This window comes from Urocitellus parryii, chromosome 4, assembly GCF_045843805.1.
Source record: "Urocitellus parryii isolate mUroPar1 chromosome 4, mUroPar1.hap1, whole genome shotgun sequence".
NCBI lineage: Eukaryota > Metazoa > Chordata > Mammalia > Rodentia > Sciuridae > Urocitellus > Urocitellus parryii.
Genome location: NC_135534.1, coordinates 56,880,039 through 56,890,712, shown reverse-complemented (window position 1 = coordinate 56,890,712; position 10,674 = coordinate 56,880,039). Strand labels below are relative to the sequence as shown.

Here is a 10,674-nt window from a genome sequence, read left to right as displayed (position 1 = left end):
AACACAATATGATTAGTGAGTTATGTCTAATTTCTGTGTTACTTGCATCACATTACTTATAGTGTGAATTTTTTAGAAGGAATAATTTAACTGATGCAAAAATCTGGAGCATTTCATACTTTTTCCTATTTCACTGTTATTCCTGGAGAATAGTAAGGAACCAGATAAACAGTTACCTCATCATTCTCCTGGAGTAACACTGACACAGTGTTACTTAACTCCTGTGCCAGGGATGGCAATAAAGTGGTAAAAGACTATTCTCATTTGAAGTCGTCATTCAGTTGTGGGAAACCCATTTTTAAGTTTATCCGTAGTTCTGCCAAAAGTGAAAAACAGAGGCTTCAAATGAATCAAATTTTCACTAAAAGAAATTTCATCAGAAGATTGACACCAGTTTGAACCCTATTTGAACATTGTCTTATATTCTTTTCATCAGAGCATTTGATTGGCATCAGCCAATTTTGTGTCCTAAAGTTTCCCGCTTATATAGACAGACTGATCAAATGCTGACTTTGAGGGAATAAAATATTCAAATGCCAAAATCTAAGCACAATGCAAAACTTAAAATATATAACTTTATTCTTTTTCCATTTTTTCACTCATATATACTGAGTTAATATGTTTACATTATGAATGAATCAATCCTTTGAGGAAAATACAGTTAACTGGAAGATCTCTTTACTCTCATTCACTGAGTCAAACATTAGGCATTTCTCTGTCCCTGGTAAGAAATAGCAGTTGAACTCACATGATTTGATCACATACATGAGGATTCCAGAGACATATTGAATCTCCATTTAGTCATAACTTTGACAACAAACAGCTAGTCCAAAAAGATCCATTTGTTTTGTTTATTTATTTATTTAAAAATTAATCTCAACTGTCTTGGGAAGTACAATAACGTTTCTGTCATTTGTTTTGGGTGCATGTTAATGATAACAAATGATGACTTTTATTGTGGCATATTAGTACATGTATATAACATGATTTGATCAATTTAATTCCTCTTGCCCTCCCCTCCTTCCTTCCTCTGAACCCCTTTCTCTACCTCATTTAGCTCCCTTCTAGTTTCATGAGGTCCTTCCCTGTTTCTTTTTCCTCTCTTGCTTCCACATATGAGAGAAAGCACATAGCACTTTCCTGTGTCTGGATTATTTTTCTTAACATAATCCTTTCAATTCTATCCATTTTCTTTCAAATAACATAATTTCTTCCTTTCAGATGGTTGAATAAAACTCCATTATGTAGATATGAAAGACACCCCATTTTTTTGAAAGAACCCCCGTTTCCCTGTCCAAGGAGAATCACACGAAACACTGGCTGCAAAAGCAAGAGGTTTAGGTTTATTGGGACACAGGTGCCTGCGGGTGTCCAGCAGAACCTCAGCCGGAGCTTTGGTGAACTGGCACACCGGGCTTGGGGATACAAAGATTTTTATAGGGTTTGGGACAGGTTTCGCCCGCGCGGGAAGCAACAGGTTTCTTATTGGTTTGTTTAAATCTAGCATATAGGCCACCTAGGGGGTACAGGTCTGCATTCCAAAAACCACAGATCTGCATTCTATTCTTTCTGTTCCTACTTATCTGTTCCTGTTTATTCATTCATGCCTCAGGATGTGGGTGCTCTGTCCTTTCTCAACCAGTTATATGGAAAGCACATCCGGCGCCTGAGCCTGTTTATGACACGCCCGGTATCTTGATTTCATATCTTGGCCTTAGGTAACTGGACTAACTGGGCTAGGGTCTTTCACATATACCCCATTTTCTTTATCCATTATCTGTTGACCAACACCTAGACTGGTTCTACAATTTGGCTATTGTGAATTGTGCTGCTATAAACATGGGAAGGCATGTATCTAAAATATGCTGTCTGTAATTCTTTTGGATAGATACCAAGAAGTGGTATAGCTGGATATTATGGTAGTTCCCTGTTTAAGTTTTTGAGGAACCTCTATCCTGATTTCCATGGTGCCTGTACTAATTTACTTTTCCACCAACAGTGGATTTTTTCTCACACCTTTGCAAAAATTTATTGTTATTTCTGTTAAGATGAAATCTCAACATAGTTTTGGTTTGCATTTCCCTTATGTGTAAAGATGTTGAACATTTTTCATACAATTGTCATTTATATTTCTCTGGAGGAGAGTCTGTTAAGTTCATTAGCCCAGGGTTTGTGTGGTGTGGAGTCTTTTGAGTTCTTTATATTTCTGGATATTAATCCTTTGTTAGGAGAGTTGGCAAAGATTTTTTCCTCCCATTCTGAAGGTTTCTCTTCCTGCTGTTGTTTCCTTTGTTGTGTAACTTTTTTGTTTGGTGTCATTCCTTTTCTTGAGTCTTGGCATTACTTCCTGAGCTCTAGGAGTCCTTGTTGCCTGCACCTATAGGTTAGAGTCTCTCCTATGTCCTCTTCTAGCAGTTGCATGACTTCTGGTCTTATTCCTAGGTCTTTGATCCAATTTGAATTGATTTGTGTAGAGTGAGACAGAGGGATCCAGATTGAACCTTTTACATGAGGATATCCAGTTTTTCAAGTACCATTTGTTAAAAGGGCTTATCGTGTCTTCAACATAGGTTTTGGGCAATTGTGTCAAGAATTAGAAGAGATTAAAAACAAAAGAATCATCTGTGTGAGTGGACAATAAACACCCATTACTAACAAAATATTTAAATAGAGAGTCCTTTGAAGCTGGTTGGGCTTATCTCTGTCTTTTATTTTTGGTAACATTGAGATAAGGACTCTTTTTAAGTTTCTACTCTTAATACCAGTAATTCTGGCAACATTAACTTAAATCTCATGCCTTTTAGTGAGACCAATTCTGAAAATCCTGCTGTGTGGGTTTTGAAGTTGGCTTAAAATTTTCAAACACAATCAACATAAACAAGAAATAAGTGAATTTTAAAAACATAAATGTATAACGACTCTCTGTTTAAATACTTTGATAGGTGTTTATTTTCCACTCACACATTGATTAATCTCTTCTAATGAAAAGTCAGCTTTTAGTTTGAGTCACCTCAATCTGACCTGAAGTTGCCAGTTCATATCTATCTTCTTCTCCCTCTGGAATGTTTATCCCTTGATGTTTCAGCTGGATAATTCTTGCTGTTTCTTCAGATTTCCTTAAAATGTCATCTGCTGAAGATGGCCTTCCTTGATCTCCTCTCAACCACCCATTTCATGTTTTCTCTGAACTCCTGGATCTTACTCCATACCCTTTAATTTTAATTTTATTTTATGAAACAGAATGCACTTTCTTTTTCCCAAATGTACCTTGTAATGGTTGCTAGGACAATAAACAGAGGTATTTTCCAGTGATAGAAGGAAGGGAAAGTGCAGGCACCATTAGCTGAGCAGGATAAAGTTCAGGAATAAGCCTGAAATTTACTATTAATATATAGTTAGTATTCTTGGCACAAAATCTGCTTTTTTTTAAAAAAAAAAAAAAAAACTTCATTCTGATTGCAGGCCATTTTCCTTATGTCTAGAGTTTTACCAGTCCCCAGTCTTGCTTAACAGTGGGAAGTGGAAGAGACAGAAGAAGAAGGAAACAGCACATAAGTTTTGATGTGGGATCTGTAGTCCCACATTTACAGCTGCCTTTTTAATATCATGTACAGTTTGTAGATCAAAACACTCCCCCTGGCCTTTGTAGGACACTTATATCTTGAGTCTTTCTCAAGCATTTAAATGCGATCTGTGTAATGCTGGAAGGCTTCATTTGATAAGTAGACAAGGCTTCATTTGATAAGTAGTGAAAAACTGATAACAGTGACTAAAAAAAAAAAAAAAATCTGTCTACCACTGTGCCCCACCTGCCTAACACAGAGTCTGAGACAGAGTTTGTGCTTATCAAATGCTTTCTTTCTTAATAAGAAAAGGGCAACTGATTTTTGGTTTCTAATGTGTTTCTGACGAGGCAGTAAATTGAAGAGGTCTTGGTAAATGGTGACCATGTAGTTTGGGCTAAAGGATAACTTTCTTCTCTGTTGCTATGGCTGTTGCTATTATCCAGCTGAAACATCAAGGGACAAACATTCCAGATGGAGAAGAAGGTAGGAATTGACAACTTCAGGTCAGATTGAGGTGACTCAAACTAAAAGCTGACTTTTCATTAGAAGAGACTAGTGAAAGTGTGAGTGGACACTAAACACCCATCAAAGTATTTAAACAGAGAGTTCTTATGGGCAGCATGCCAGCAAGGGGAGTAGCTGCTGAGAGAGGCTGGTTAAAATCAATAACTGAGTCTCTACTACATGGTTGAATGTTAACATGGGATGCCAGGACCTTCACACTCTATATAAACTCAGTATGTCTTAACCCTAGGCCTTGTGGCTGCCAGATTTTCTGTCTTTTCTTTCAGGACCAAGTCAGTAAATTCTCCTTTATCTTGTGGCACTACCAACCTCCTCATCCATACCCTCATATTCAGTTCCATGACTTTTCCCCTGTCCTTATTGGTACAGGCTGACCAGATCATGCAGGTCTTTACGGGTGTAGTTCCTTTGTTGTTTAGTCCCCTTCAGTGTTTCTCTAGCTGTGCAATGCTGTGATGGACCCCCTTTTTATAGGCCTGGCATAAAGGAGATAAGATGAGTGGGGTACCCTTCTAGTTCTCTCCAAACCCGATGGCACACCTATGCTATTGTCTTATTGCTCTTAATTGTAAGAGGTTGGTTACTGTTGCAGTGTCAGAATGGTCAGAGAAGTCTTAGAAAACAAAATCTTTGTAGGCATCCAACCAGCATCCTCATACCATGTATCAAGGCCTTAGATTTTTTCCAACTCTAGCTCTGTCCTTGATTAAATAGCCAAATTTCTCTGAATTTCAGGTACTGACTAGAGAACTCTGCAATTGATATCATGTCCCCTTCACTATTCTAGCCACTTTACACTGAGCCAAGAATCCCTGATCCTCATGTATACCCTGTGAGATTAATAATAATGCTTTTCTTCTACATAGAAAGTAATAGAACAGAGAAATTCAATGATGTGCTCCAGGTCCTATAAACCAATCCAGAACTTTTGACTCCAACTCAAGAAGTTCTATGCCTGAAATCAACATTATGTAATGACACTTTTTTCTCAAAAATGTCAGTGACTTTGTATTTCTTCTGGAAAATATGCAAGTTCAGGGTTCAGGGGCATCCAGACTTAAATCTCAGAGGCTTCAATCCTCTTGCCTTTACTTAATTACCACCATTGCCCAAACTGTACATTCTGTCCAGTTGAATTCCCCACCTGCCACCTGCTTTTGCTCACACCTCCCTGGACTCCTCCCTTCTTTCCCTGTTTACAACATTTTATTCACCCTCTGATTTCACGAAACTCCTACTGGGAGATGTTGCATTAGAGTTGAGTCTCATGTGTACAAGGCCTTCAATCCCTGTGGACACATGGAGGGCTGGCACTCCATGTGTGTTCTCTTGAGCTTTCTTCCCTGAGGGACCAGGTTCAAGTCTCTGTATCTCTCCTACAAAATATGAGAAGGTTTGTGGGAAGCATTCCAAGTTCTCTCCAAAGGGATTTTCTGGGACACATGAATCTATGTCGTAGGAAGTCAAAAATCAGTGCACTGAATCAATAAATTGCATGTATGAACAGGTGTCGTTTGATCAGCGGTGAGAGTGCTGTTAAAGTAGCAGGCAAATGACAGTCAGAGTCAATGGGTAAGACAGTGCAGTTTCTTTTTGTGTGCCTGTTAGTGGTTATTTTCATTGAGAGTTCTCAGTGAAGGCTGGTAATGCTGTTGAAGACATGCTTCAGTGCTTAGGGCTCAGTAGGCAAAGCTGAAATGTTTGAAGCAGACTTATTGGTTTGATTATTTAGTTCCTTTTTTGTTTTTTTTTTCAACAGAAAAGTGCAGATCACAATTGTGATCATGAAGACTTTGCGTAAACTAATGAGCAAATAAAAAGGGGAGCAGCATTTGTCATTTGTGACCACAGAATAGGTTTTATTGTTGTTGTTCTTTATTATTTAAGTATATGTCTTGTTTGTCATTGACACATAGTAATTTCACATATTCATGATATATTCTGTGCCATTCCAATGCATGCATGCCATCTTTAATGATCAGATAAAACTCAATTAGCATTTGTATAACCTCAGATGTTTATCATTTCTTTGTGTGGGCACATTTAAAATCCTACTACATTTTTAAATTGTGCAAATAGCTTTTGTGAACCATAGTTATCTTAGTCTATTTTCATACATATTTTATTGAAAAGATACTTTTAATTGGTATTACAAAGGTTTCCAATTTTGAAAATAATGCTCTAAATTTTGGAAATGTGAAAATTTATCCACTTCAAATATTTGGAACTAAGTCTGCATTTTGCTTATTGTTATTATTACTGCCATTAAAAATGAGCTTTGATTATCTGGTCCTGCAGAGTATATTTCACTATTTTTTAAAGGGTTTTTTGTTATTGAAAAACATATAAATTTTCATGGTTTGCACAGGCATTTGATTTGAATATGTGACTAAGGTCCAACTCAGGAAAAAGCAATTTTCCTTTTACTGTTGCTAATGCCCTACAGATCTGCACTTAGGATATCATTCATCTTCATCTCGCTGGGATCCTCTGTCCTGCTGGCTCTTTCAGCTACTTCCTGAATTTTATCTGGTTTTCAGAACATCACAGAAGATACAGTAGGCTCTATTCTAGTTGTATTGTCATCAAGGACCTTTGCCATGAGCAAGTGTGTCCTGCTCTGTGCCTTCCTCCTCCCACCTACTGCCCCTACCACTCATGGCATCCTGTGACTGTGGTTGTCATCTCCATCTCCCCATCCACATGTAATCTTTCCCTCATTTAAATTGTCTAAATCCCCCATTATTACTTGCCAATTGGTTCTCAATTGTGCCATATACTGGTTTCACTTTGCTTTAACACTATTCTTTACAGCCTAATTTTCCTAATGTATTCCATTTATTTGTTTAATATTATTGTTTTAAAATGTGTAATAAAGTGGAGATTGTTGTGGTCATTGTTTAGATATCAAAGAAGCAAACAAAATCTTTGCCCCTGGGATTATACTGCTGTGGGAATGATTCGTAAAAAATTGGTAAAAATGGAAAAATACAGAGCATTGTATAAGGGGTAAAGATAGAGAGTTTTGGGACACTATTTTTTGTAGCTTACTGGTGAGGGTCATAGTTATTTTAGCTAGTGTGTTTAGGTTTCTGCTTATGATGCAGAGTATAGAAAATGGTAGGTCCATCAGAGCTTGTTGAATAATTAATGAGCCCATGAATCACTTGATGAGGAGATTGAGGTGAGAGAAGAGAGAGAGTGGGAGAGAGTGGAAACTTTCAAATTGCAACTCCAGATTGACTAAAAAGTGGGTTTGTCCTCAAATCATCATGGTCACAAAGAATAATCTTGAATCTCTGGGGCTAAAAATTTCATATCCCAGTAAATCCCAAACAGAATTGGTCAGAAATCAATAAGAAATTAATAAGCCGGAAGCCTATTCACATAGTCTAGTGTTGTTTTCTGAGAGAGGTGTATTTGAATACAACTTTCCCTGAGAATTCTTGTGGAATGTTGTCACATTTAAATGTCACACAAAGTTTATTGGTTTTGAATCTAATGAATATTTACATAAATTTACATAAAATTCACTATTACTGAATTATTATAAAAATTTGGATTAGCTTTTTTTCCATTTACCTACTTTTTATACTATATTTTCTACCTCTCCATTTTTATATATACATAAGTTGAATAAAATGAAAAATACCTGTGGTAATAATATGGGATTAGAACCAGTGTTAGAAAATATCTATACTTACTTTAGAGTATGTTTAGTTTAAAACTACATAGTGTATAAGTTGCAATAGAACTTGATAGCACTTTGCACTTTTAAGACCAAATTTCTAAATAAGAATTCTTCAGGTTTCCTTTCATATTAGAAATAGTCACTAATGTTAGTATTTTGCTTTTCTCTAAATGTTTCAACCTCAGTTTTTTGGAAGATGTTTTCCTCGTTTCATCCTCTGCTAGAATTTCTATACAGAATTCAGGCTGCTATTCTCAGCCTTTGGAGTGTGTCTTTATTCTTTGATTATGTCTGCAGAAACAATATAGGGCTTCTGTACTGCAATGGAAACACAAAATCAAAGCTCTGTGGTTGAATTCATCCTCTTGGGCTTCTCTGACTTTCCTGAACTTCAAGACAAGATCTTTGGGCTTTTCTTGGTTATTTATCTGGTGACCCTATTGGGAAATGCCATCATCATAGCTGCCATCTTGCTGGACCAGACCCTCCACATCCCCATGTACCTGTTCCTGCAGAACTTACCTGTGGTAGAAGTGAGTTTCAGTGCAGCCATCATGCCTGAAATGCAGTTGATCCTGACTACTGAGAAAACTACAATTTCTTTTGTGGGCTGTTTTGCACAGATGTATTTCATTATTCTTTTTGGTGGAACCGAGAGTTTTCTCCTAGGGGCAACGGCTTATGACTGATTTGCTGCCATCTGCTGTCCTCTGACCTACCCCATGATTATGAACAAGAGGGTGTTTTTGAAATTAGTCATGTTCTCATGGGTCTCAGGGATCATGGTGGCTACTCTGCAGACCTCATGGGTATTTAGTTTTCCCTTTTGTGGACCCAATGTAATTAATTATATATCTTGTGAAACCCCAGCAGTGCTGGAACTGGTTTGTGCAGATATCTCCTTGTTTGAAATCTATGCCTTCACAGGCACCATTTTGATTATATTGCTTCCTTTCTTGTTGATACTCTTGTCTTATCTTAGAATTCTCTTTGCCATCCTGAAGATGCCATCAACAACTGGGAGGCAAAAGGCCTTTCCCACCTGTGTCTCTCATGTCATATCAATCATCCTCTTCTATGGCACAGCCAGTATGACTTATTTACAGCCCAAATCTAGCTACTCAGCAGTAACCAAGAAACTGATGTCTTTGGCTTACACATTGCTCACACCCCTGCTGAATCCCCTTATCTACAGCCTGCGAAACCATGAGATGAAAAGGGCTTTGGTGAAATTATGGCAGAGAGCAGTGGTTTTACACACAGTTTGACTTGTTAAGAAGATATATATTTGCTTATTACTCAACAGAACTCTGTTTGAATTTAATAAATGATGAAAACAGATTCCATTTCTTGATATTAATGAGTTTGCATTGTTGTATTCCTTGAGTTTGAAATGTATCAGGAGATTCTTCTCTTTTAATACTGTGGTGTTCTCTTCATCTGTTTTGAAGAGATACTAAGTTCCTTAGCACATGATACAATAGTCTAGGCATGCATTTCCTTATTATGGGAATCCAGGTAATTATCTATTGTGATTAAGATTATGTTTCATTAAATATCTACTTCAATAGGTTTCTATGTATTGATGCTTTTATTTTGATATGATCATTTCCTCAAAGGTCATTCTGATAGAATGAATGATATTTACACATAAACATGTATGTGTGTGTGTGTGTGTGTGTGTGTGTGTGTGTGTGTGCGCTGGTTGAGATCCAACTGGAAGCCTTGCATATGCTAAGCATGTATACAACCACTGTGCTCTACACCCTTCCCTTGTTTATATATTTTAATTGTTATTTTAGAGTTACTTCTTTAAATGCTTTTAAAGCTGTGAAGGAAAAGAAAACATAACTTGAGCATAACAATCATATCAAATGGGGAAAGTAGTGAGGATATATTCCAATTAAGTTTCAACATATTGATTTAGTATTGACTATTCAATGTTATTCAAATTATCATGGCTACTAAAGTATAATTTGAATAAAATTGGTAGTGTGCTATTAATTAAGATTAGGCATACAGATTCTGCTACATGTAGGGTTTCTTATAATTTGCACTTGTTATTTGGGGATAAGCTATTCATACTTCTACTCATGAAATATCTATACTGTTCTTTTGGTTTATGATAGTTAGCCTAGACTAAATTATTATTTTCCCCTCATTCCTTTTTTATTTATTCAGCAAATATTTTTTTGAGTAGCAGTGGTAGGATAAATACTGTTTCAAGTACTGAGGATACAATGGAGCTCATTTCTCTACAGAATTGGTTCACCTGAGGTTTGATCCAACATTCCAAGACAGCTGGTGTGAAAAGTCAGAATGAAGTAGAGAAAAAGGGAGTAAATAAGAAAATGTCTTTTGAGGGATATTAAAAAGTATAGAGGCAAAGCTGCAATGAAAGAACAGAATATAAAAGAGAGGGAAAAACAAGGAGAGGGTATCAGGGAGGGAAAGGATTTTGTCTATCATTCTGTTTCATTATGCATTTTTCCTATTTCCTTAGAACAGACTGTGTCTAAGTTGCAGCTCACGCAGGGAGCAGCAGTACCTGGCAAGACCCCCCACTCTGTGTGCATGGAGCCCGAGCATGAGTCCTGGAGGTAGGGATGCGAGAGACAGCCCTGGTACTCATCTGTCCATTTTAAGATGAGGCTTAGGGAGAAAGAAAAGGACACAGGAAGGTCCCTGTGCCTCTTCACGTATCCTCACCCCAGCCCCTAGGGAGACCCTTTCTCCACTCAGCCTGATCAACTTTCTAGGACTGGAGGAGTGATGGACAGGAAAAGAAACAGAAAGAAAACAGAAAACAGAAAGAGCCAAATAAGCAGAGAATATGGGGAGGATGTGTTATTTGCTTGAGTATCACAGAAGTACATTCTCTTCAACCCTATT

The 10,674-nt window shown here is 37.2% G+C and overlaps 1 pseudogene; it reads left to right on the top strand.

Annotated features, from left to right (window-relative positions):
• The first annotated feature begins 8,105 nt into the window (after positions 1-8,105).
• On the top strand, positions 8,106-9,050 carry LOC144254602 (olfactory receptor 10A3-like; annotated as a pseudogene).
• The last annotated feature ends 1,624 nt before the right edge of the window (positions 9,051-10,674 follow it).